Source organism: Dermacentor andersoni, chromosome 10, assembly GCF_023375885.2.
Source record: "Dermacentor andersoni chromosome 10, qqDerAnde1_hic_scaffold, whole genome shotgun sequence".
In the NCBI taxonomy this organism is placed as follows: domain Eukaryota; kingdom Metazoa; phylum Arthropoda; class Arachnida; order Ixodida; family Ixodidae; genus Dermacentor; species Dermacentor andersoni.
In genome coordinates, this window is record NC_092823.1 from 83476623 (window position 1) to 83501257 (window position 24635).

The window sequence follows — 24635 nt, forward strand, 5'->3', positions numbered from 1 at the left end:
GAGAAAATGATCGGCAATTGTTGAGGAAGCCGGCTCCGGCGCGTGGCCTCGCGGCTCTCCAGCCACGTGGTCCGGCCAAAATATTGTCGTAGAGGCTTGAAAAATGGAAATCCCACCTGGTTTTCGGTATCCACTTGTTCCTGGGAACGAGCTTAGTCCGTTGGCGTGCAATAGCGGGTGGCTTTTTGGCGATTTGCGCTACAAGAACATTCGTGGAATACGGAGCCGACGTGATGTGCATCCGCTCCCTCCAGCGTCTTCTTCCCGTTCCCTCACCATCCTCTATCATTATATTTTTCTTTGCTTTCTAGATTGCTTTTGATTTATTTTCAAAAGTATTTACATGGCACTCTGCCATTTCTTTAAATTTTAACTCGGCTTCCCTTTTCCAAGTCTGATACATTAATGGTGCGTGCAGTTCGGCGAATCTCGCCTTTTAACCTCTCTCACTTTCTGTTGAGTAATGCGACCAGGATAACTACTAACAAAAGCAAGAGGAGCTTGGCGAAAGGGCTACTGCTGTGTGCAACATCTAATATGCGCCTCCGCGGTCTTATTCGCTTGAACACTAATAATCAAGAAGCTCGTTTGGGGTCTTGCATTACAATTTTATTTCCGCGTCCGTATTGCTCATCGATGTTTTACCCAAATCCATTTTTCACTTCCTGTAGGCAGGGGACCAAAGGAAGTGAAACTACATGCGTTTTCTGGTGCCGACAAGCTTCCTCGTACTTTTCTATGCAGATGCTATAAAAATTCCAAAAAACTGAAAAATATCCATGAAGTGTCTCATTCCAAGCGTGAAGCTCACAATGAAGTTTGTCCCCTGGAACGAGAAGATATCTCAAATTCAGGCGAAAGCAAAATAGAAGTAGTGCAACTATTAGCATTTAAACGAGCACTTCAGTCGTGGGCATCAAGAGAACCAACATCCCAATATTTGCATACGCACATTCACTAACAGAAGGTACATTAAGATTGTAGAATGCAACCTATAAACTGTAGAAACACTCGAGTGGCTCAAAAGTCTCTGAGGTTGTGGAAACAGCAAGAGACGCTAATACCGCGTAGGCAATCCGATTCATTATCATCATCAGCCTATTTTTATTTCCACTGCAGGATGAAGGCAGCTCCAATTACCATCTCCAATTACCCCTGTGTTGCGATAGCTGATTGCAATGTGCCCCTGCATGTTTCCTAATTTCTTCACTCCGCTTAATTATCTGCCATCTGCGACTGCGCTTCCGTTCCCTTGGCACCCACTCTGTAACTCTAATAGTCTGCCGGTTATCTAACCTACGCATTACATGGCCTGCCCAGCTCCGTTTTCTTTCTCATAATGTCAACTAAAATATCGGCTATTCCCGCTTGCTCTCTGATCCACCCTGCTGTCTTCCTGTCTATTAACGTTACGCCTGCACGGTCCTCGTTCTCAAGCTTTTTTGTCGACCTCAAAGTTCCTGCCCCATATGTTACTCTAAAAATTACGCGGTTTTACGTGCCAAAACCACTTTCACATTATGAGGCACGGTGTAGTAGTGGAGGACTCCGAAAATTTCGACTACCTGGGGTTCTTTAACGTGCACCTAAATCTAAGCACTACGGTGTTTTCGCATTTCGCCCCCAACGAAATAGGGCCGCCGTGGCCGGGATTCGATCCCGCGACCTCGTGCTCAGCAGCCAAACACCATAGCCACTGAGCAACCACAGCGGGTTCCCATATGTTAGCACCGGTAGAATACATTTATAACGCACTTTAGTTTTCAATGACGGTAAGCTCGTAGTCAGGATGTGGTAAGGCCTGCTGCATGCACACCAACTCATATTTCTTCTTCTGTAAATTTCCTTCTCATGATCAGGGTCCCCTCTGAGTAACTAACCTAGATAAACATACTTCTGTACATACTCTGGAGGCTTACTGGCGATCCTGAATTCTCGTTCTCTTGCCGGGCTAGAGAACATTGCCTTTGTGTTCTGTACATTAATCTTCAACGCCATTCTAGCACTTTTGCCGTTAAGGTCCTTGCTCATTTCTTGCAGTTCATCTCTAGTGTCGCTGAACAGGACAATGTCATCTACAAATCAAAGGTTGCTTAGACATTGGCCGTTGATCCTCACTCCAAAGCATACCCAGTCTAATAGATCGAATACTTCTAAGCACGCAGTGAAGAGCATTGAAGAAATTGTTTCTTTGCCTGAGCCTTTTCTTCATAAGTATAGTCTATTCCTAATAAGCACTAAGAATAAGCACTTAGTAGAGTGCGAACCTTAGGAATCAGTCCTGATGCCAGTGATAAAGCACTCGATACGTATCTGGGTGCCAAGCAAACATATTCAAGAAATGTAGTTTTATACATTTCTTGTGGAGAGCGAAAGCAGCTATGGAATCTTTGTAGATATTTCCCAAAATATTCACGTATGCCTCCTGTACACCTAGATTACGCAATTCCTCTTTGACTGCTGGTATATCTACTGGATCAAATGCCTTTTCATACTCTATGAAAGCCGTACCGAGTCCATGCAACCAACCATACAACCCCATTACCGAGTCTTGGATATCGGGTTAATATGGAACGTGTTATTGGAACTACGATGCCCTAGTGCGTAATGCCAACATTGCTGTTTCAGTCAGCGATAACTACAACTTGTAGCCGCACTTTCTTGCGTTTGCCTTCTTCGGGCACTTCACGCACATTCCGACGGCTATGTTTCTGTTTGCATCTAACCCGTTTCCCGCCTACCTGCGTTACTGGATAGTCCGTTGTCTAATGGGCAGAGCTTTGGGTGCTGTGATGAGGGAACAGGGTTCGAAAGCAACCGTCGGGCCGACTTGGGTCCCTGAGTATGTGGTAATGTGTGCATTTGCACCGCTCTTCAAGGAACCTCTTTCACATCGACATACAGGTGGGTCACCGTAGGTATGGTACTGCGTAGGTATCGCTGTCCGAACAAACTAACGCCGACTTCTAGCACAGGGTATGCACCATTTGCTCTGTGCGGGTGTTCACTGAACCATTTTGATGCGAATTTGGGTCACTTAGTATGTGCCACTAGATGAGTGCCGCTCTCCAATCAATCTCTTTGACGCCAAATTAGGTAAGTACCTATGTGCCACTGGGAATGTGCCACTCTACAATAAGGAGAGATACCTTCATTTCCTCCGATGTTGAGCGGAATCGAAACTACGTCACAAGGGCTCCTCAGGGAGAGCAACCCGGCGCATTACCAGGCTGTACCACAAATGTACTGGGTATGTGCCGCTCTACAAAGAACGATATAGAACGAGATAGAACGAGATAGAACAAAGAACTTTCCCGCAAACGATGTAGCGAGCTGTGCCATGAGTGCACTGGGTATGTGCGACTATTAAATAAAGCTCATGACAACTTGGGTCACTGAGTATGTCCCACTGAGTGTGCGGCAAGCGAGGAACAATTCCGAGCGTTCGCACGCGCCTCCGCGCCATGAATTTCGGAGGCCACGCCCAGGCTTCGTGAAGGCGGCGCTAGATGGCGCCGAGCGTTCTCAGAGAAGCGTGAAACAGGAATCCCGCGGCAGTAAACGCCTCATACATAACTCGTTTCGACGGTGAAGATACGTTGTGTCGCCACATTGATTCTATGCTAAACCCACTGCCGCCGACAGTCGTCGTAAGATGGGTTCTGCCGCAATTTTTTTTTAATCATCAATTTAACTTCTCCGCCCATCACTACCGGGAAAAGGACACGCAGATGTGAAACTCTCTACGTAGTAAAATAATGAAATCTATGGTTTTATATGCGTACCAATGATCTCATAATGAGGCACGCTGTAGCAAGGTGACAGGTATACAAGGTGTTCCAGCTAACTTTAGCCAGAGTTTAAAAATATGCCAATGCCACGTAGCTAGACAGAACAAAAGTAGTGTAGTTTGCCGTCGCTTAGAAGTTCTCAAATTATTTTTTCATTCCACCTAATTAGATAATTAGTCTTCATCAACTTATCAAATATTATAATTAGATGAAAAGTGTCAATGAGAAAATTGTAGCGCGACATGAAAAATTCGTGATAGAGCTTTCTGTTGTTCAGTACGTGCTACATAAAAGTGTTTTTCCCGGAGTAAAAGAAGCCAGTAGATGCTCGCAAAATTGTCCCACGACTGGCCGCTCGAGGCACTTTGCGTTTTTTAAGTTATACGATCGGAGGGGTCAGACTTCTTGCAAGACATAACGAGCCGCAGTGCGAAGTAAATAAATAAGGATAGTAGTTTTATCAGCCGTACAAACTTGTTAACACTCACCTAATAACTAAATTCACAAACATGGTGTCGGCGCCCACAGGCAAACACACACACATCACACTCGATGACCGCGCCACTCCCTGTGAAAATGATTACGTCAGGAAGCGCAGCAGCAGCAGCGAGCGAAGCGACCTTCGTGCTGTCTATGACTTCAACGCAATCTGAGGGGCGAGAACACAGCCCACGCAAAGCTACGAGCCGTCGGCCCACCTAGACTTTTCCCCCAAAGCAGATTGCTTTGAAGATAAAGCCCGCGCGACCGCGTGCGGCTGAGACATACTGCTGAAGTACAGCGCCTCCCCTACCTCCCCTGCTTCTGGTTTCTTGCGCGCCACGGAAGGCGGCGCGTTTCCTCCGCGCTTTCTTCCCTTGTGCACGTGAGATTGAGCCGCGATCGTTGGCTAACCCTCGCACAAACAGTATATGGCGTGCCGCGACGGTGTTATCGACCTTGGAAATTGTACAGAGCATCACGGCGACGGCCACGGCAAAAATGCACCTGTGGCGTCCGTATATCACAATAAAACAGCTTTTAATGACTGCCAGTACAGGTATTAGTGTTTCGGTCTGAGGTCTAATATGCAAAGCATATTAGACCTTAGCCGCAAGAGCACATTTAGATGACTCGACATGAATAAAACTGAGTTAGGCGTACTGCCTATACACTAATGATTTGGACATAAATGAGACTGTGGCTAGCTCCCTAGCGCATAATGATAATTAGGAAAGGGCTGTGGAGCAGGACACCTCGTTGTATATATATATATATATATTTTCTTTTTGCTGTGGGGTTGAGGTAGGTTTTCGAGAGGTTTATGGCCAAGTTCGTACAATAGGGAGGATTGGTCGAAATTCGGGAGTCTCCGTGAGAAATCGTGTGAGTGGGCAGGTAATCCTACAATGGCATAATGTGCTCACTCAAACGCGACAATTCCCGCTCGGATGGACAAGCGTACTACCGAGCTACGCTTCTATGAACACCGTATGAAAGGTTCAATTTAGCTCAAATTGAGCTACAATGGCACTATAAGCAGGCGTGACGCATACATAACCGAGTAATGACTCCTTTCCTCCTCTACACAACCATACCGAAGTGCATGACATCTATGGACGTACTAGAAAGCTTACATGATTAAGACACGTCTTGTAGGAGTCCTACAGTGTAATCTGGCATTAGTGCTCGCTCCCTATTCGTAGTGGGCCCACCGTGGTAAAATGTGGTGGCACCGAATTGGCATCGCTCTGTGCTGGTGCCCGAATCACTTCTCGCTATTTCTGTACCTTGCGCGTCGAACGTGGGGGCACCATAACCGAGAAGGCGGGAAACGCCTGCAAGAAATTGCGCACCTGTATATCTCTTAACTCCTGATGACCACAGGGTTTAGTTTGATGTGTGATGTCTACTATGGCCTGAGTGAGATCTCTCCCATTCGGATGGAAAAAGTACTGCCCAGCTATGCCTCTGTGAACGCCGGTAGAAGCATTCATGAGTGCTACTATTTGCAATAACATGTTCTCGATGAAATGTTATAATTAAATAAATAACTCCACAGTTACGTTTGCGCAACTTCATGGTTCACTGAAGTAAACATGCAGTGAACCGCGTTGTTCACTTTATTGAGAATTATACTGGTGCTCGAGACGCGTTTGCGCCGTCGCAGCCGTGAAAGTGGCCGTCGGCGCCACTGCTGCCGCTGTCGGGCTGTCCCGGCATCGACACGCGTGCGTGGCCCTAGCTTGTAAGTTTCGGAGGTCTTTAGAGACGCGCAGTGAGTTTCGCCGCAAAAGCGACGAAACCAAGTGGACGCACCATCGCGCTCCGCTCAGTCGGCTCTGCCGGAAGCAGGGCAGCATTCTGGCTTCCGCAGCTGGCACGAAGCGCTGTGCACACACAAATCAGCGCTCCTGCTGAGCAGAACTGCGCAAATACCGTGGTGCATACACTGCATAGTCTGAGCGGAACACACAGTAACCACTAAGGCAAATCGGTCTTACTGCGCTGACAAACGCCAATGCTTTCTCTTCAATCTTGTCTCGTACGCCACGGAGCTTTGACGCCTGCAGCGCCGTCAGCAGTGCTCCTCTCATCACGCCAGTCTTCTGAGACGCCTTCAGCACTACTACCACTTTCAATGATTCGCCTTCAGAAGAGAGTGGCAACTTTCAGAACGAACACAATTACACCTGCTGAGCGGTACAGGATATGTTTTTCCGCGTAAGCGTACGAGACCCGTCAGTAAAATCAGCGAGGTTATGTGTGTCGCCGCCAGCAAAGCGAGCACCGCAGAAGGAAGGCGCCTGGAGGTGGGGAAGAGAATGTTGCGCCGGGGAAAGTGCTAGATAGTGCGCTGAACCCACTAAAGTCCCTTAAACTTCGTAAAGTACTGCCACGCTTTGAAGAATGCCGCCTCCTCGCGCGCTCAGGGGTAGGCCGACGCCGCGTCGCTATTGGCCTAATAGTATCACGTGGGCCCTCGAGCTGTGCATCGGTGCCATTTTTGCTCGAGAAGCGTCTACGGAGAGGCGAGGAGCGCATGTTGGCGCCGTTGCTACGCTCGAGCAGTGTAGGCAGCGTGCAGCGTCACCGTCGAGGAGGGAACGTGAAAGAGAGGAGAAACGAGGAGAAGTGAAGGCGGAGGAGGAGAGTCTCGCTACTTCACGAAGTTTAAGGGGCTTCAGAATGGATGGATGGATGGATGGATGGATAGATGTTATGAGCGTCCCCTTTGGAACAGGGTGGTGGGTTGTGCCACCAAGCTCTTCCTATTATACTGCCTAAGGTGCTACCTAAGTTAAACAATAAAAAATAAAAAATACACACTATGAACTCTCACACCCAAATTTTCTGATCCCCTATTGCTAATTGTGCTTTTGTACGTCTCCATTTTTTGCCGTTTCCCTACTTTTCGTCCACCAATCCTCCAATCGCCTCTTACTAATGCCTACTGCGGACATGTTTACTTTTCCACTGCTCCCGCTGAACCAAAGGGCTTCAAGGAGGCCAGTGGTGCCTAAATCGCCCGCTGGGTAGACGTATTCACATTCTAATAAAACATGCTCCATAGTTTCCCTAGCTTTACCGCAGCAAGCACATGCTTCTTGTTCCTTCTTATATCTCGCTTTATAGGTGCGTGTTCTAAGGCCTCCTGATCTCGCTTCGAAAAGTAATGAGCTTCCCTTTGAGTTATCATAAATTGTTCCTTTCCTTATTTCGTTTTTTCCTCTTAAGTAGTTACTCATGGCAGGTTTCCTTTCCATTGCCGCCACCCATGAGATTATTTCAGCCTCTCTGACTTTCCGCTTGACAGTCTTTGTTGCTGTGTTGCCCACCCTACAGGCCACATACTTGCTGGTAAGCTTCCTAGTTCTTTCCCTCCACTCTGAATCAATGTTTTTCCTGTACAGATACCAGAACGCACGGCAAAGCAACGCCACCTACACCAAAGGCCTGGTGGCGTTAAGCGAAGCGGGGAAGCGGAAAGAAGGCGAATCTTCGCGATGGAGGAGGGTAGGCGGAGGCGTACTGGCAGTTGCTACGGGTTCTGCCTGCGCTATGGACGTACCGGGTTCGTCTCGTGATCGCGCGGGCGAACGCCGAGCGAAAAGGATGGAGCAGCGACGCAAGCGGCAGGCTGAGCGCGAGTTGATCGGTCCCGCACTCATCGCCAAGCGCCGGGCACGAGCTGAACAAGTCCGGCAAACGGCACGGCCTTGGCGTGCTCAGGAGACTCCAGAAGAAGGGGAAAATGAATGGTATGAGTAGCCCATTACCAAGCTGCGTGAAGTAATAAAGATTGGGGGCTAAATAATAAAGTGGCTTACCATCTTCGCTAAGGGCACTCCACACTTTATAAATATCGAAAATGGATATAAGACATGCAAAATAAAAACTAAGCCTTGAAAAAAAAATCCCGCACTCTTAGACACGATCAAAGCAATTTTAAAACATTCTAGGCGCAAAACACAAAAACAGAACAGGATTCACAGGCTTGCTCGCAACTCGCGTTCACGGAGTGAAACGTCACTAATTTTTTTTGTATATTTGTGTCATAACAAGTAGACAGAAGCGTCGCATAGGCAAGGAAGTTTAATGCAGACTACAACTATGCACAGTATCACACGCATTGCTATCCATACTACCGCACTTCGCAGTACACTGTTCTCTTCATAATGCTTCGCAAGCTATTCAAACAGTTCGCTCGATGTTGCAGGCTTCTTGCGCTAAAGCTCACAGAATTGTTAGTTAAACCACGACGCGCATAGCAAGGCTATGAGGATGGTTTTGTACTTACCTTTTCGCAGTGTAAATACTCCACAATATTCATCTCTGTCCCAATAAATTAAGCTTTTTACGGTTTGTTTAGTCCCTGGAAAACAATTTGTAGCGCAATATTCAGAAATGACATCACGTAGCGTGTTTCTGGTGCAAAATAATACGACCGATTAGGAATCGACTCTGCGAAAGTATACTGCTCGTGTAATGACAACTGACGCCAGGTCGTGAAATGGATCATTCCTTCTCTCACAGGCCACCCAGTGGCACCCAAGTTATTGTTTTGAATATTTGTGTTAAGGCAACACTCCCGGTGATGCATGAAATACCTTTCGAAATTTAATTCGGAGATATACACGAAAATCTAGCCTAAAATTAGGTAACATTAGGCTTGATGCTTAGATTTACGGGTGGGCATCTCAGGCGAGAACTGTGTGGACCGAACACTTACAGATCACATAGTAACCTCCACCGGTGCAGTAGCTCTGTAATTACGGTCTCCGAAAGCTTAATTTGCGCTCTAAAGGTTCGATACTTGCTCTGACTACACTAGGGAGCATGAAGTAGTGCAGTCCTTCTTAGTTTTCGAATACCAAGTGAAGCGGCCGTCGAAGTAGACGCAGCTCGAAAAAATCCGACAGAACTCTTCTTACGATAGATGTTGACGTTAACACGATTAGCATTGAAGCAATGCGTCTGTACAGCATATTTAGACTGTAGAAATGCGTCATGTATGAGACGTGCATGCAGCCGAGTTCCTCGCTCGTATTTACCTAGGGACACGACGCGTCATCTAGCGACGCCGCAGCGAGGTACCCGCGTGGCGATTGTATGAATGACATGGGTTCGACACCGCCCAGCCCTGGATAATTTTTAATGATTTTTCGGTGATTGGTGAGCGTCGTATATTCGGTTAGACATAGCTAGGGTCCTAAGTCGGCGTAAAAGAACTTTAACTGAAGAGTGACATATACGCTATGGCCGAAGTTTGCGTAAAACAAGTTTGTTGAAGAGCGGCACATACCTTGAGGCAGATACCCTGGCACACATACCCAATGACTCAAGTTGGTGCTCAAGAGGTTCATGGAAGAGCGGTACATACTCAGTTGCACGTACCCGGTTAACCAAAATCCCATAAGCTTGTTCATTGTAGGACGACCCATACCAACATTCATATACTCAGTGATCGAAGATAGGGTGAAAGAGGCTCGTCGAAGAGCAGCACATAAGTAGTGGCACATGCTTAGTAAAGACAAGTTGGCGTGAAACTGCTTAAGCGATGATAGGTGCATCCGCAATGTTGCATACCTGTGACCCCAGAAAGTGCGCGAAGTACCCTAGAAATGCTAGTCGCATTAAATGGGCTCGCTAAGTATTGGAAAGGGCACGCTTGCTTCAGTGAGCACCGTAACTTTATCGCTTGAGGTGGACACCTAAATTTTACAATGCGACAAGGATATTCTTCAGCCATCGGAGTTCCCTGCAGTCGGAGTTCCCTTAGTACCGACCGAGCACCGTGACGCGACTAGAACAAATGGGGATATTATGACGTGACCGACAGAAAATGGGCGAAGATGGGACGCCTCGGAGGGGCCCGAACATTTAGACAAGAATATCATTGCGCCAGAAACCAAGGCGGCGTTCCAATACTCTCTGTAGACGTCTATAAAGGCAGTTAAGTGTTCAGCGGCAATCTTAAGGGTATTTTAAGTTTAAGGAAACCGAAAGGACGACAACTTCGCGAAGATAGTACTGAAAAAAAAAATAACGAAGTAGGCTACTTTGCTGCCTAAACAAGATGGCGGCTTAGCAGCCTGCAGGAACACTCAACGGGGCGGTCATCTGCACACAAACGAACGTAGCAACGCTTTCTGGTGCCTCCTAATGTGAGGTGCGCGCACTGACTTTTTTCATAGGCACGCATACGCGAACGGTGAAAATACGTTGACTACGGGTTGCTTCTCTTAGCTGTTTCTTTTCGACGCGACGCGACGTCAAGCCGCGGTGACATCTTCTAAATGCGTTACATTGCCTGCACTTTAAGCTGCCTTCTTAGCCGTCAAAGTAGACATTCTTCAGTGTTGGCCAGAATTTTAACACATCCCATATTGCCCTGTACAAGACGAGTCCACTTATCGAAACACAGGCTAAGAAACGAGGCTGCCATTGTTCACAGGCTATCAGTGAAAGTATCCATTTTTCTATGAACCTTTTTTGGCTTACTTATAATTTACTGTACTAGGCCTACACATACAAAAAAGAAAGAAAATTTTAACCGGCGATTACGATACTCCCTTACAAGAATTACGAGCGCACCTGTTGAGGTGTTTTTAATTGGCGATATGCTATGGCAAAAAATTTGATCCTGAAGGAAGAGGTGATCTCGGCGGCGGCGCTCAGCCTCTGCTCGGGAAGCTCGTTGAGCAGCAGCGGGCAGACGAAGCATTTCCGCCGTTTGCGTCGCTCCTTGTTCAGAAAGAAAGAGTGAACACGGGAACGCGTGGCTCGAGCGGAGCGCATTTTCTAACGGTGGTGGGGCCGCGTGCGAAGTAACGCATGCACAGTGGTTCAGAGTCCTACGCGATCGCTTTGTTTCCGCGCTGGCCACAAGCCTCGTCGTGCCGGCACTGCGCTTTCCTCCTCACGTTCTTCTCCATACCCTACTCCGCTTTCCACCTCTTTGTTGCACTGCACCCTCCTCTGCGCTTTCCTCCTCGCGTCTTTCATCCCCCCTTTGGGCTCCGCGTTCGCTTTCGTCTTTCGTTGCGCTCGTTTGCTCGGTTACGCTGAAGCCGAGCCGACGCCAATGCTCCCCGCAGTAACGGGAGAGTTGCGCTCTAAAAGAAGATGGAGGAGTGGCAGCAAACCATGCCGCATATCCGCAACCAAGGTTAGCAGGCGCTGCACACGCCGCGCAGAGTATTTAATAGAACCAAGGGCAATGATGAGATTCTTATGCTCAGATTTAGGGATTCGCTAAAAGCATAAGGCTGCAATCATTAAAGCAATCTGCGGAACCGATTAAGGCATGCCTTAATGTGCAAGTCACATTAATCGCCATTGATTAACTAACCTCCGCAATCACGATGCTCATTACGAACATTGGCTAACATGACACAGCAGAGCTCCTTCGCAAGTATTCGCAGCAGGCATCAATAATTTCCACTACGATGGACTCTACAAGGCAGGCATTTATTTAATAGCACAGGGCCAGAAAAATCGGCATATGTCAATAACCGTAACACTCATGAACTATTCACGGTCAGTAGCCTATAGACACAGCATCCCTATCAAGACGCATGAAAAGATAGAGAGTACAAAGAACGAAGGGCCACATACCACTAAAATGTGGCGACGAGCGCACACTTAACATACTAATACGAGGGCGAATCATAAAGTCTTTGCCCCTATCTTTTTTTAGTCACATTATGGCTGTACATGCGAAGTTAACATATACATTCCAGCGGTGGAGCTTTCTTGGAGTGGTCCGGCCTTATCTGCCGGTAGCTCCGCGGCACGGCGCTGCTGTCAGTTGTTGAAGATGGCGGTTGTGCTTCACACGTCTACGGAAAACGAACAACCAAGTGTGGTTTGTTTTCTATGCAGCAAGGGGGCGAGCGCCCATCGAAATCCACCGGGGAATGTAACCCACGAATGGGGAAAGACGTTTCGGTCCGCTGAAGAAGTTCCTGGCTGGACAGCGACTCATGTGCAACGATGAAGCTAACACCGCAGTCTGATGGTGATTCCAGTCAGCGGGACAAACTATACCACAGGTGCATCTCAGATTTGGTGCTGCGATGGTACATATGTCTTAACCGGCGTGGGGACTGTGTGGAAAAATAGTGTAAGATACGTGGAATAGTGCATATATTTGTATTTACCTGCGTGTATCTTGCTTTGGCGAATGAAAAATAGGCGCAAAGACTGATTCGCCCTCGTACGTCGACGCAAGCACTAGTGCGCACACCGAATAATGTTTTTCTAGGGAATGTATTGTCACATAAACAAATTATAACATATCGCAATAGTTATAAAATGTAGGGAAACGAATAAAAATGATTATGGCTATTATCTCCTATGTTTGCATGAACACATATGAGTAAAGCACAAATAAACAAGTGGCAATAACAAGCCACATAATAAAGTTCTGCATGTGCCCGAACCATCATAACTATAATTAAAGTTGTGTTTTGAACATAGCATTGTCAAATAAGGTCACTTTCACCGAGGCATTTTGGCGTTTGTAGCAGTCGACACGAAAAAGAAAACTTGTAAGAATGTACGTTACTCCAAACGTGGGAAACGTTCTCACCCCATTTTCTTACAAGCAGCACACTGGAAATAAAATTATTACGATTAAAATCCCGCGTGAACTTTCTGGGTCTCCTCCGAGAGATCGAAGGATATTGGTATTACTTTTACGTGCTATATAATTTGTTGCACTGAGTGCAAATGCTCTGTCAACATCTTGAAATTAGATGTGCTGGAGCACTGGATCGTCTCATACCATTTGCACCCCTGTGAATTATCAAGGCCGGTGTTTTCAATTGTTCTGTTATAGTTGCTTGTAAATTCCTGGTTTTTCTGTAAATAAGAAAGAAAAACAGAAACAGAAATGAGAGTGAGAGAGTGCAAAGAAAATTTACGCAGTGCCGTTTATTTCCGCATGTATACGAAGTACATACACACGTATGCCCTTTTGCTGTCTGCACAATATATTGACAAAAGATCAGGGCCTCTCCATTCTGATTTCGGGTATCAGTCTGGAATTACGTTGCCTGCGAAATTACTCACAAGGATGGGTTTCCTCCCACTCGGAGTGTTGCAAATTGTGAGACATGACAGTTTGATCACGCTACAGCAATGAACTCTTCATGAGCAATACAAGTAACATCATGTAACAATACAAGGCAGCGTGATGAAAGTTGAATGAACAGCACTAAATTGCCTCGAACAGACTGGCCGCCATTTCGATAGGTGGACCTATCTTTCTCCAAGGCGGCCTTGTCATCCATGGTATGTTAGTTTTAACGGGTTAGCAGAGAGACGTCACGCGATGTTGTTGTCGGTGGGGGCCATCTGCAAAAGAATAAGTTTCTTTCGTTCAAAATAGCCGCCACTGACAGCAACAGTACGTGACGGCACTATACTAAGACAAAACTTTCTTCCTTTTGCTTATAGCCACCAACAGCCACACCATGTGACGTCACTCCACTAACCTTGTAAATTATCACGCCAAGTCTGATGAGGCCGCCTGTGACGTAGATGGGTCTACCTAACGAAACATTGGCCAGCCTGTCTGGGCACATAACCCCTGTTCAACCAGCTTTCATCCCGCAGTGTGTTTACGTCTGTCGGCCCCCATTTCGACTTTGGATCATCCTAGGTACCGCGATGCCAAAGTTACTGGCACTGCATGTCTGTTGGGCCAGAGCGCTGTAACCAAAAGCGTAAATGGAATGGGAGGGATAAGGAATGGATTTTCGGTTACAATCGCATGAAGCCAACAGACCATCAAACAAGGAAAAAGTAGTCAGAGAAATAAGCTGTCTAGCATTTAAAGGCACATTAGCCAGAAGCACTAAATTTGTTTAAACTGATATACTTTCAAAATTCTGTTTTAGTATAGTAGTGTGGTTCGCTGGGCCTTTTGGTGCATGGTGAACGTATAAGGGGTTCCAGCAAGTACGAACGCGAGCACAAGTAAGAAGAAACGGACAGGACAACGCTGGACTTACAACTGAAGTTTATTGGGAATACATTCTACAAATCTCCGCCACGCATGCGTATACACCCAAAAACAATAACAAGGTTTATAGTGAAATATCAACAAAAGATATACACGTAACATAAGCCAAGTCACACACCTTCCCGACAAGGGCAACAACACTTGATTAGCATGATAACTTAAAAAATTGAAGTTCTTTATCATCGATAGGGACCGAAGCTTCACTCACACATGTTTGCGCGCCCAACATTTTGTTTGTGGAACGCTTCGCTTATTTCTCTTTTGGGGTGGCAGTAAGGTCACGTTTTTCAAGTAAGTCTCTTATATAGCTTATCACCTTGGTAAGCGGCTGTATTTTCATTTTTTTTTGCCGTGATTCTTCTTGACCTAACGATATTTCATCCCTCTGTACTTCGAAAACGCTGTGTGTTGTCGCCTTGTATTGATACCGTGTTTTGTCGTTCTTATGTCTGTCCCTATCTTTTTAGTTCTATTTAAGATACCATATTCAATTTGCTTTCTCCTATTTGGGTTGTTTCGGTATAGCAAAAGTTCTCGAAACTTGCCAAGTTGATTTGTTTGTTTATTGAGAATAAAACTAGGTCGCTCTTTACCGGTAAAGCATTACCTAGGCACGAGAAAACGCTCTCAAAGTTCATGACGTCACAATGGCTGCTACGGGAATTGCAGGGCAAAGTCGCCTCCTGTTTATCCCCTTTTCCTCTATTCTGACTTATCAAGCCGCTTCTCATGGCAAGAGTGGGTTTCTTTTAGCATTCCGGACGAGTACTCTATTAATACCGCTCAATTTATTTGTTTTTTTTTCTCGTTTGCGTGCGACTAAAGTTGAAATGTACGAATAATACAGAACGCGGAAACGAGAGTGGACAAAATGACGACTTGCTGCAGTTGGAATTGGAAAGCATATTTTCCTCATTACGCGTGCGAAGCTCCCCACTGCGCTACTGCGGTGGACGTCCTTTCGTGCGCTTTCTTGGGTATTTGTGCACGTTTGCTAGGTCACAGTGCGTGCTAGTGGCATAGTCCTGCGGACGTTAGCCAGTGCCATGCAAGGCCGAGTTTTCATTTCGTCCACTTTCGCCTTCTCCCGTTACTGCTACATTTCAATTAAAAGCAACAGTTATTTTCACCCATTCATTTCCTGGATTCATTGCCTTTTGAATGCATGTGATGATATTATGCGTAAAGGAATAAATAGCCTACCTTGTCATGCTTGCAGATCTAAATAAAAAGAAACTGAGATGCTCGTGTAAATGTGGCCCAAATGACAAATAGCGCGGCATATAAAACACAATTGTGGTGAAGACTATTAAGAGAGCATAAAATAGCGTTTATTAACTGTCGTCCTCGTGCAAACTTATGCTGGCCGCACCCGTCGATACTGGCGCAACAATATACCGTGTTCATAAATGTTTACGATTGCATTGTACACCTCTGTGTATATTTGATTTCGCTTGTGTCAGGTCCTCTAGGTGCCTTAATCATACAATGTCACCGACTGTATCCCGGCCATCTACTTTACTATTGCGGAACCGGTTTGTCCTACTACACTAGTGAGGTATCTACTGCTGAATAGCAGGATGAAGTTGGAAATAGCATGAAGATCTCTCATGCTGACGTTGTCACTTGCTCCTTTTATATGTCAAGAAACACCGTGATGGTGTTATAGTGAATAACACTTTCGCACCTAATAGAGTAGGCAAGCTCAATGACAGTATTCGCCATCCGCGGCCCTTAAAAAACCCAGACAACTTCCGGGGTGTACGTTTCAGTTCATTGTGTCCCAAATAATATAAACGCCGAATGACTTTCTTATCCACAAGCTTTCCAACGCTACTGAGAGGAGCAGAAAAGCCTGAAGATGCTAGTTGGGCACGTGAGTTATCGATCGTCAAAGTGGTTATGCTGTGAGCGTGTCTGGGTACATGGTCACTGCGGGATGCTGCTGCTCCCTTGCCCTGTCATCAAGAAATCTTCTATTCGAAGTGCAGGAGGTGGTCAGTGCACGGCACTGACTTTTGCCGACAGGCGACAGCGCCACCTGCATCGCGCCACCTGCAACCTTGGCGAGGGCTCAGCAGTTTCTAGTAGATGGAAGCTAGAAAAGCGCTCGTAGCACACCCACCCTGAAGCCCAGCCACACGTCTGAAAACTCACCCAGCTTTTTCGAGGTTTTCAGTAAGACGTAGAGTTGGGGTTGGTGGTAACTGTCATGACGAGACATGTTCAGCACGAACGAAACAGCATTCAGAGAAACACAACGCTCTATTGTGTGCGCGCTCAACATGTTCTATTATGCCCCTGCCAGCTGCATTGGAAAAACATCTTTCATGGAAATTTTGTTCGGTGTCACGGTTCGCATTGACAATGCTGTGGCCATAGTGAGCTCAATAAACCTCAAACTAAAATAAAACACAAGCCCTGAAGCCAGTCGACATTATAAACGGAAAATTTTGCCTTGAGAGGCATGTGAAAAACAAACGATCATCTCAACATCTGAACGCTGTTGCATGTGAATTAAAAATTACTCTTGCCTGGAAACCCTGAAAATGGCTCCATATAGTGCGTGAAGTAACTTTAACTTCTTCCTGCAGCAAATCCTTCTAGACCTGTAATTGTACCACTCCATTTTGAGTCAACCGTTAAAGACGTGGTTCAGAGACTAGTCGGTCTGTTTTGCTTCCGGCAGTTATGTAGGCATTCTTCGGCATGTAACGCGGAATCACAGAAACTATAGCTTTTTGAGAAAACGTCTTCGTCGCGTGTTCATGCGACTAGGTAAAATATTTCCGTTTCAAATTCTGTACAATGGCCAATAAATTAACCGCGATCTATCAGGAAGATATTCTACGTAGCCACCTTTGCCTCCCGTGCAAAAGGACAAAGATTTATTTTCCAAGAACAAAATATCAGCACGCTCTGGCCAAGTATATGGCTGGCTTTAGCAATGCTATGAAACCTGGACGTAAACATGACTTTCAAGTAGGCGTATTATTTTGTGGGATGTGATGTAAGAAATGCAGTATGCACTAAGGTGACCTAGAAACTCTGCATCAGCAGTTGCATATTGCTTCGCAATCATGAAAAAAAAATAATTATTGCCCGATAAAGCAACTTGGGTATAATGTTCGGCGAAAGTCACCAGCAAATTGTTGCACCGAGTAGAAACAAAAATTACCGGTGCTTGTGCGTCGATAAGCGCTTTCTCAAACACTTAGTTTTACTAAACAGAAATCGCTTATGTCCGTATCCAGATGACCAGACATCCAAGTGAGGTCATTACCCTCTTCGTCCTCTGGTTCCCGTATTGTCCCACGAGGATCTCAGGAATGGAGACTACGTGACAAATGGCAAACCCCCTGCGCCAACTGCTACGTTTCAGGCAAGTGCCCTTAATCTCTGCGAAAGGGACGGGAATAAAACCGCCACAGCCACCTTCTTTTCAAGAGCTTATTCAACAGACACAGGACAGTCAAATTTCAGACGTTTAATAAAGCGCTGATATTATTGCAGGCGCACAGGTATTAGATGGAGCACAATGTCATCCCTGCGCACTTTAGAGTCAAAATGCTGCACTTGTCTACATGCGGCTTCTCGTACATAGAGAGACTCGTGTTACCATACGGTGGCCAGGTTCCTACAAGTCTTGCAACACTCAATCATCGTCAAAACGTCACGTGAGAATTAAATGGTCTTAGCGGAAATGAGGCACCCTCCCTTAAAGAGGAAAGAGTGTAACCTTGCCGAGGGATACAACGGCATTGTCAACAACGAGGATGCTGCAGAGAAAACCCCTTTTCTTCAAGTGGCGTACAAAATGAACGGGCCAGCTGGTATACAAGTGATATTTAGGCCATCTCTCACAATGGATCATTTTGGCAAATCAGCCCTAACATTATTATAAACGAGCTGCTAGCGGTAACGCGCAGAAAACTTGCGACTAACAAAATCAGTAACGATGACAGCTTGCCGGTTTGTGCGGCGTCACTCCCTGCCACTCATAAACTGCTTGCTCTAAATATTGTGACAGGCACCGAGATTGTGGCAAGTGTTCCTCAGTCCTACGCCAAGAACTTTGGCAAGGTTAAATACGTTCCACTCGAGTACTTATAAATGGAACTCCTAGAGTTTCTCAAGGAGTTGGGAGTTACCTCTGTAAATCGACAAGTGTCCTGTGCGAATAACAGTGAAAGTGTCAGTGAGCCCCTCCCCTCTCAAAGTCCATTGGTACATTTTGTCCAGGTCGTCCTATTCTCGCAAGAGTTCTCCTCTACTCCTCTTCTCCAGGCTGCTCGCACAAATACGGCGCGCTATGTGACGTCTACTCTCAATGGGGTGACATAATGAGCTGCCCCATGGAGAAGTCCTTTGGTCCTTCAGTCTAATGTTTTAAATGGTCGTCATGTGGCTAAGTATTGTACACCGAGTATTGTACACCGACGTACACCCCTGACGATCAGCCACCTTATGCCAACCACCGGTCACCATCTGCGCGACGACGTTCACTGTCACCCATGCGTCACCGACCTACTACATAAGAAGGAAACTGATTGCTGCAGTTCCGGAGGCATGCGAGTCGAACTGTCCGAGGTTTCCATCTATTTCCCCGCAAGGCGTTATCGACGTCGGTGTTGAAACAACCACAGCGCGAGCGCTTATTGAAAATGGGGCCGCCGTTTCCGTCATCCGCGACAATCTATGCCGCAACATAAAAAAGCCACCACGTCGTTCTCGGGACTGGTGTTCAACACTGCTAGCTCATTGTACATTGCACCTTCAGCTGCGTGCACCACTTGTGTCTTTATTCAAGGTGCACTTTATGTCATACTGTTCTTAGTGCTGCCGTCATGCTCCCACGATGTTATTCTAGGACGGGACTTCCTTTCACGTCATCGCGCCATCATAGACTGCGCCCGTGCAGAAGTGGCCTTTACGCCACTGCAAACCTCTATATCATTGGCTCCTCTTCCCGACTCTCTTGTTTCATTCAACTTTTCATTGTTGCGGACACAGATATCGCCCCGAAAACGTCGACCCTTGTACTCCTGTCCTGTACGGCCACCCCAGACGGAACCCTTCTTTTTACTCCGTCAGAAGTACTCCGTCGCAGTGGCCTACGACTGCCGATTGCAGTACTTATGGTTGAATCGAGTGCTGGAACCATGTTCGTTTCCAACTGGCTCACATCCTCCATTACTTTACTTGGTGAGGAATCTTTAGGCCACATACAAGATGTTGACCCCCTGCGCTCCGTGGAGTTTGCTGAAGAGCGACCCAATCTTGAACTGAAGGCCATGACTACACCTGTTCCGATACCATCAGCTCCATACGGTTTCCACCCTTCTACTGCCGCCGATCTATCGTCAACACATTGTAGCGAACTCCAGGCCCTTCTTCTATCCTTCCATTCCTCCTTCAATTGCGCCCAACAATCTTTTGGTCGTACAATGAGCGCGGCACACCACATTGACACCGGCTGTCATGAGCCATTACGCCCACGACCATATCGATTTTCAGCGGCAGAATGGCGTGTTATCAACGAACACGTCGATGATATGCTTAAGCGTGATGTCAATCAGCCGTCCCCGAGCCCGTGGTCTTCTGCTGTTGTACTTTTGCGCAAAAAGGATGAATCTGTGATATTCTGTGTAAACTATCGCCGCCTCAATAAGATAACTCAAAAGAATATATACCCGTTGCCGCGCATCGATGATGCTCTCGATTGTATGCAAGGGGCAGAGTATTTATCGTCTTTGGACTTCCGCTCGGGTTATTTGCAAGTTCCAATGGTCGACCTTTACCGACCTCTCCTTACTTTCGCGACCGGTGCCCTCGTTTGACTTTGGATTCCCCCGAGTGCTTCTTCTTCTGGGCTTTCCTCTACATTACTGGCCCGATATCATGGGCTGTACCGCATCCTCGCTCGGACATATCCAGCCAATTATGAGGTTGAGCCTTTAACACTGTCCGAAGATTTACGTGGTCGTGGCCGTGAAATCGTCCATGTGAGTTGCCTCAAGCCCTATTATGACCCCGCTATACTGTCAACGCCTTAAGTCGCCAGGATGGCTACGCTATTCCCCGGGGGCCAATGTAATAAAGAAGACAAGATGGTGACGAAGCATCCATGCAAGCAAGCCACAGTGTTGGTGGTAGCCACGCGACCCGAGCTTGCGTTGGCCCGGATTTTGGCCGCTTCACGCCCGCCGTTTCTTGAAGCTCACCTTCGACCTTCCTCGTCGTTCTTTGAAGTCTAGACGTCAATAAATCACTTGAAAACTGTAATAATATTGCCAAATACCAGGGTATCATAAACTCAGATGTTGTTCAATTGTCAGAAGCCACTACGGAGCAGTGAAGGCTACGTTCTTGTTCTCAGGCCGCCGAGAGAAGTGCACCTAAGCACCACGCCCAGACGTCTTCTGAAGCTGTGTTAATCCCAGCCTGCGCTACCACCGCGACCAGTGTGAATATTAATGCGAGAGCGTTAAGGGCACCGTGTCGCATCGGACGTCGCTTTGACAAGAAGAATTTCGAACGAAATTCAGAACCACGCATACCCAACCACTCTTCTACTACCGAAGTTGCTCATACCTTGTCTTTCATTCTTTACAAAGTTATTTCTCGGTGTATTGAGAACGACAGCCGAGGAACAAATGTAATGAAAAAAAAAAGAACACAGACAGTGCATATCTTTTATGTTAGCTCTTCCCAGACTGAAATAATAAAAGTACGAAGCAATAACAAGAGATAGACCCACGCCAGAGGCCGTGTTTTTACCAGAAAGCTTGCCTTCGTGCATAGCGTTCGCCGCCAGGGTTTCCCGGTAAACGTTACGGTTACATAAGCTGCAGTCGCCGGGAAGCATGAAAAGCAGTCAGGAGTCTTAGAATGCTATCGCGTTCCACTCTTAAACGCGAAGCTTAAGTGCCCTCAAAATTTTTCCAACTCTGGCTCCACGCTCACAGAAACAATCACGAGGACAATCACCGGTGACCACTCAACCAGATCAACTCCACGTCCACGGATCTACAGGCAAGATTGACCAACTCGAGCTTCCCATGGTGCTTTCTACGATAAGCCATGCATCCATTCACGCACTGCCTCAGGCATCGGATCTTCCTGAGGTCAAAGCTAGGCTGACGCTTGAACCGTTATTATTTTCCTCACAAATCAGCCTTCGCCCAGAGGTTCAAGATGCTTCATTCCTATAGCACCGCTTTTATTCTTAAGTGGGATGCTAATGGCTTACGCTCTAAATGGGCAGAGTATGTCTGTTTCTTCAGCACTAACTTATTCTAATACTAGCCGTATCAGAACATAACGTTCCAGCTCACTTCCGGATCTCCAGTACGTCTTGTTTAACTCGTGCAGTCCTTGCAGACCCAGCCATGCTAGGTTGCGTGCGATGAAAGACATCGTATCTACGTATCTGTCATCTTCGCGATTCACGGTTCTGGAGCATGTCGTGCACAGTGCATGTTCTGGATCACTGTCCCTGAGTGTTGTAAGTGTACACACTCAACCCACAACGTTAATACCATAGGTGCCACCAGATCCTGTATTGGAAGGTGTGCTTCTTGCTTTAGTAGTTTGAAGAGACTTTAACATTCACAACACACATTGGGAAAATCATCACACTGATCGGCGGGGTATTCGTTTTAAACCATTTGTCGACAGATACAAACTTTGTTTGACTAGTGAGTGTTACGCAACCTATTTGCGTGGTTATAACTACGCCATTGCCCAGGTATGACGTTATGCCCTGCTGATATAAACCAAATTTATTATGGCAAGTTGACCATGGTTGACAATGCCTGACCACCGATTACAGTCTGTCATTGATGTTGCGGACGAGTTGCTGAGAGCTTCAAGTAGGAATTTATCACCAGAACAGTAGGTCTATGTGCCACTTACTTGCAAACCATCAAGAAGTTTCGCACTTTCATTAGATCGAAAGAGCATTGAGCGTGTGAATCACCATAAATTTGTTGGTATGGTATATGAAGCGTCGCTCTCCCGGAAAGGACATTTGGACATAGCCAAGGAAAAAGCGGAATGATTTACGATGCCATACTTTGCGATGTTCCGGCTTTAAGGCGCTGTGGGGCCTACGGTGGGGCGGCCAACAAGATGCTCTTCTTCGGGTGCATGCGAATCCCGTGAGGCAGTGCATGGCTTACGGTAAACCAGTGCTCAATAATATGGCCTCCATTCAATAAACGCGAATTGAGTTCATTCTTGTTTGCAGTCTGAGGATTTGCTTAGTACAGCCAGCTGTAGCATCAAGCACCCTTGTGATAGCCGAAACACATGATCCTTCAGTAGCTGCGCTTGGAGAAAAACAAGCGTGCAGTCATTTATTTTTAATTAACCTGCGAATTCTTTTCTGCGGGTGCACCACCACATGAATTTACAAGACGTCAGAGCCGCTGCTACAGCTTGCTTGGCAGTCTTGCGTTCTGAGTTCCAGACCAGGCGCCGTTGATCGTGCATTCACATCCGCCACTTGGGCTTTTTCCTCTAATGCAGATAAATGCCAAAATTGCGCGACTGGAGAAGAAAAGTGCTGTTTGCACCACCCTTGTAAAAAATATTACCTCGCAGTCACCTAGATGATTTTCCCATAGGAAACATATGCATTTACACTGATGGTTCAACAACATCATCGGGGCCAACATCCGCATTTGTAATTCGTTCGCTCGGAATAGGTCGAAGTTGTTGTCTTTCACATGGGAAATCGTCAATTGTAGCACAGCTTCATGCAATACTATTGGCCGCTGAATTCATTCAGGAACAGGAGAAGCCTACTGTGTGCTCTATTCGCACTGAGTCATAGTCGGCTCTTCTATACTTGCGACGCTTTTCTCCTCTTGATCCGAGTATAATAATAATTTATCAGATTTCCTAAATTAGCTACAGCTGCGTCGTCACAACATCAAACGGACCTGCAAAGGACTCCTGGACCTGTCGGTGTAGCAGGAAACCGTGAAGCTGACAAAGTGGCTACAGAAGCACACCATTCCGCTCCAGTCCCACTAAATCAATTCACGAGAGCTGACGCTAACATTACCATAAAACAATTATGCAAGTCTATAAGGTAACTTTATCGATTTGACTCCAATTCTATGATCAGTCTTCTGTACAAACTTGACCCCCATCTAAGCTTTCCGATCTCTATCGGTGTTGGCTGTGACACAGACTCCCTAATTCATCATATGAGGTTTGTAGTGGCGTATGCAGGTAGCTTTTTGCACCGTATACGTCGTTCAGCTATGCTATTGTTGCACGTGTGGCCATTCGTGGGAGAATGTAGAACACGCTCTGTTAAGCTGGTCCTGACGCTTGACGCCATCGACAGACATATATACCTCCACAAACTATCAAGTGATCACCAGCTTCGTGACAAGACGTGATGAACGCTTGTTCCTACGAAGATGGAAGGTGGCGGGTCTCAACACCTTGTGGTGTTTATTGTGGACCGACTACCGGTGAAGCCGTGACTGCGTGCAGCTGTACTTCGCGCATCTGCGTGGAGTGTATAATTAGCCGCACGGCGAACTAGCCCAGGATGTTATTGATAACAGTGGAGGCTGTTCGACGCGGCGTCACTTCAATTCCGGCTGCAGAGTCGAATCTCGACAGAACAACGTGCGTGGCATTTGGGTAGGAGAGACTTGGGGAGGGAATAGGTGTTAAGGGTTTAGTGCCGCGCAAACAACAAAGTTTCTGTTGAGAAAAAATGCGCCTTCATGACTTGCTGTTCGAGATGCAACGCCAAACACAACAGCAAAATAATTTAGATCGCTGGTTCTCCCAAGCCCCGCCAGCACCAGCGAGTTTGTGCGTAAACGTTTCAAACGCAATCTTTGTGGTGGTTCCGCAAATGAACTTTACAGGTGCTATGTATGTATCTGGGTACGCTCTTACTTTGTTGTTTTTTGTCCATTTTGGAGGTGACGCGCCGATTTCACGGTGGCAGTGCTAGAGGACGCCATGTGTTCTAGCGAAACCCGAAAGAGCCCGCTCAGACATAACTCGTTCCGACGATGGCAACGCGTTTTGTCGCTAAATTGATTCAATGCTAGCGCATTACCATCGAATGTCGTCGTAGGATGGGTCCTGCCGCATTTTTTTTCTTTCTTCTACAATGTGCAGGAATGAGGCTCTATAACATTAGGAAAAAAATAACCTTGGCGTCACATTTACCAATAATGCAAGTCAGAAGCACGATCAAATTATGAGGCACGCCGACTCCGGGTGTAATTCCCACCAGCTGGAGTTCTTTAGCGTGCACCTAAATCTAATTACGCAAGCTTTTCTGAATTTCG

At 46.6% G+C, this 24635-nt stretch overlaps 1 long non-coding RNA gene across 1 annotated transcript in view; it reads right to left on the minus strand.

The window, feature by feature from the left end:
- Positions 1-594: 594 nt before the first annotated feature.
- LOC140213536 (uncharacterized) overlaps positions 595-24635 on the minus strand; it is a 35796-nt gene continuing 11755 nt past the window's right edge. Inside the window, exons 2-4 of the long non-coding RNA XR_011890396.1 lie at positions 13063-13139; positions 8572-8646; positions 595-826 (exon numbers count right to left, since the gene is read on the minus strand). This is a non-coding gene — a long non-coding RNA (uncharacterized lncRNA). The remainder of the gene's footprint in view (positions 827-8571; positions 8647-13062; positions 13140-24635) is intronic.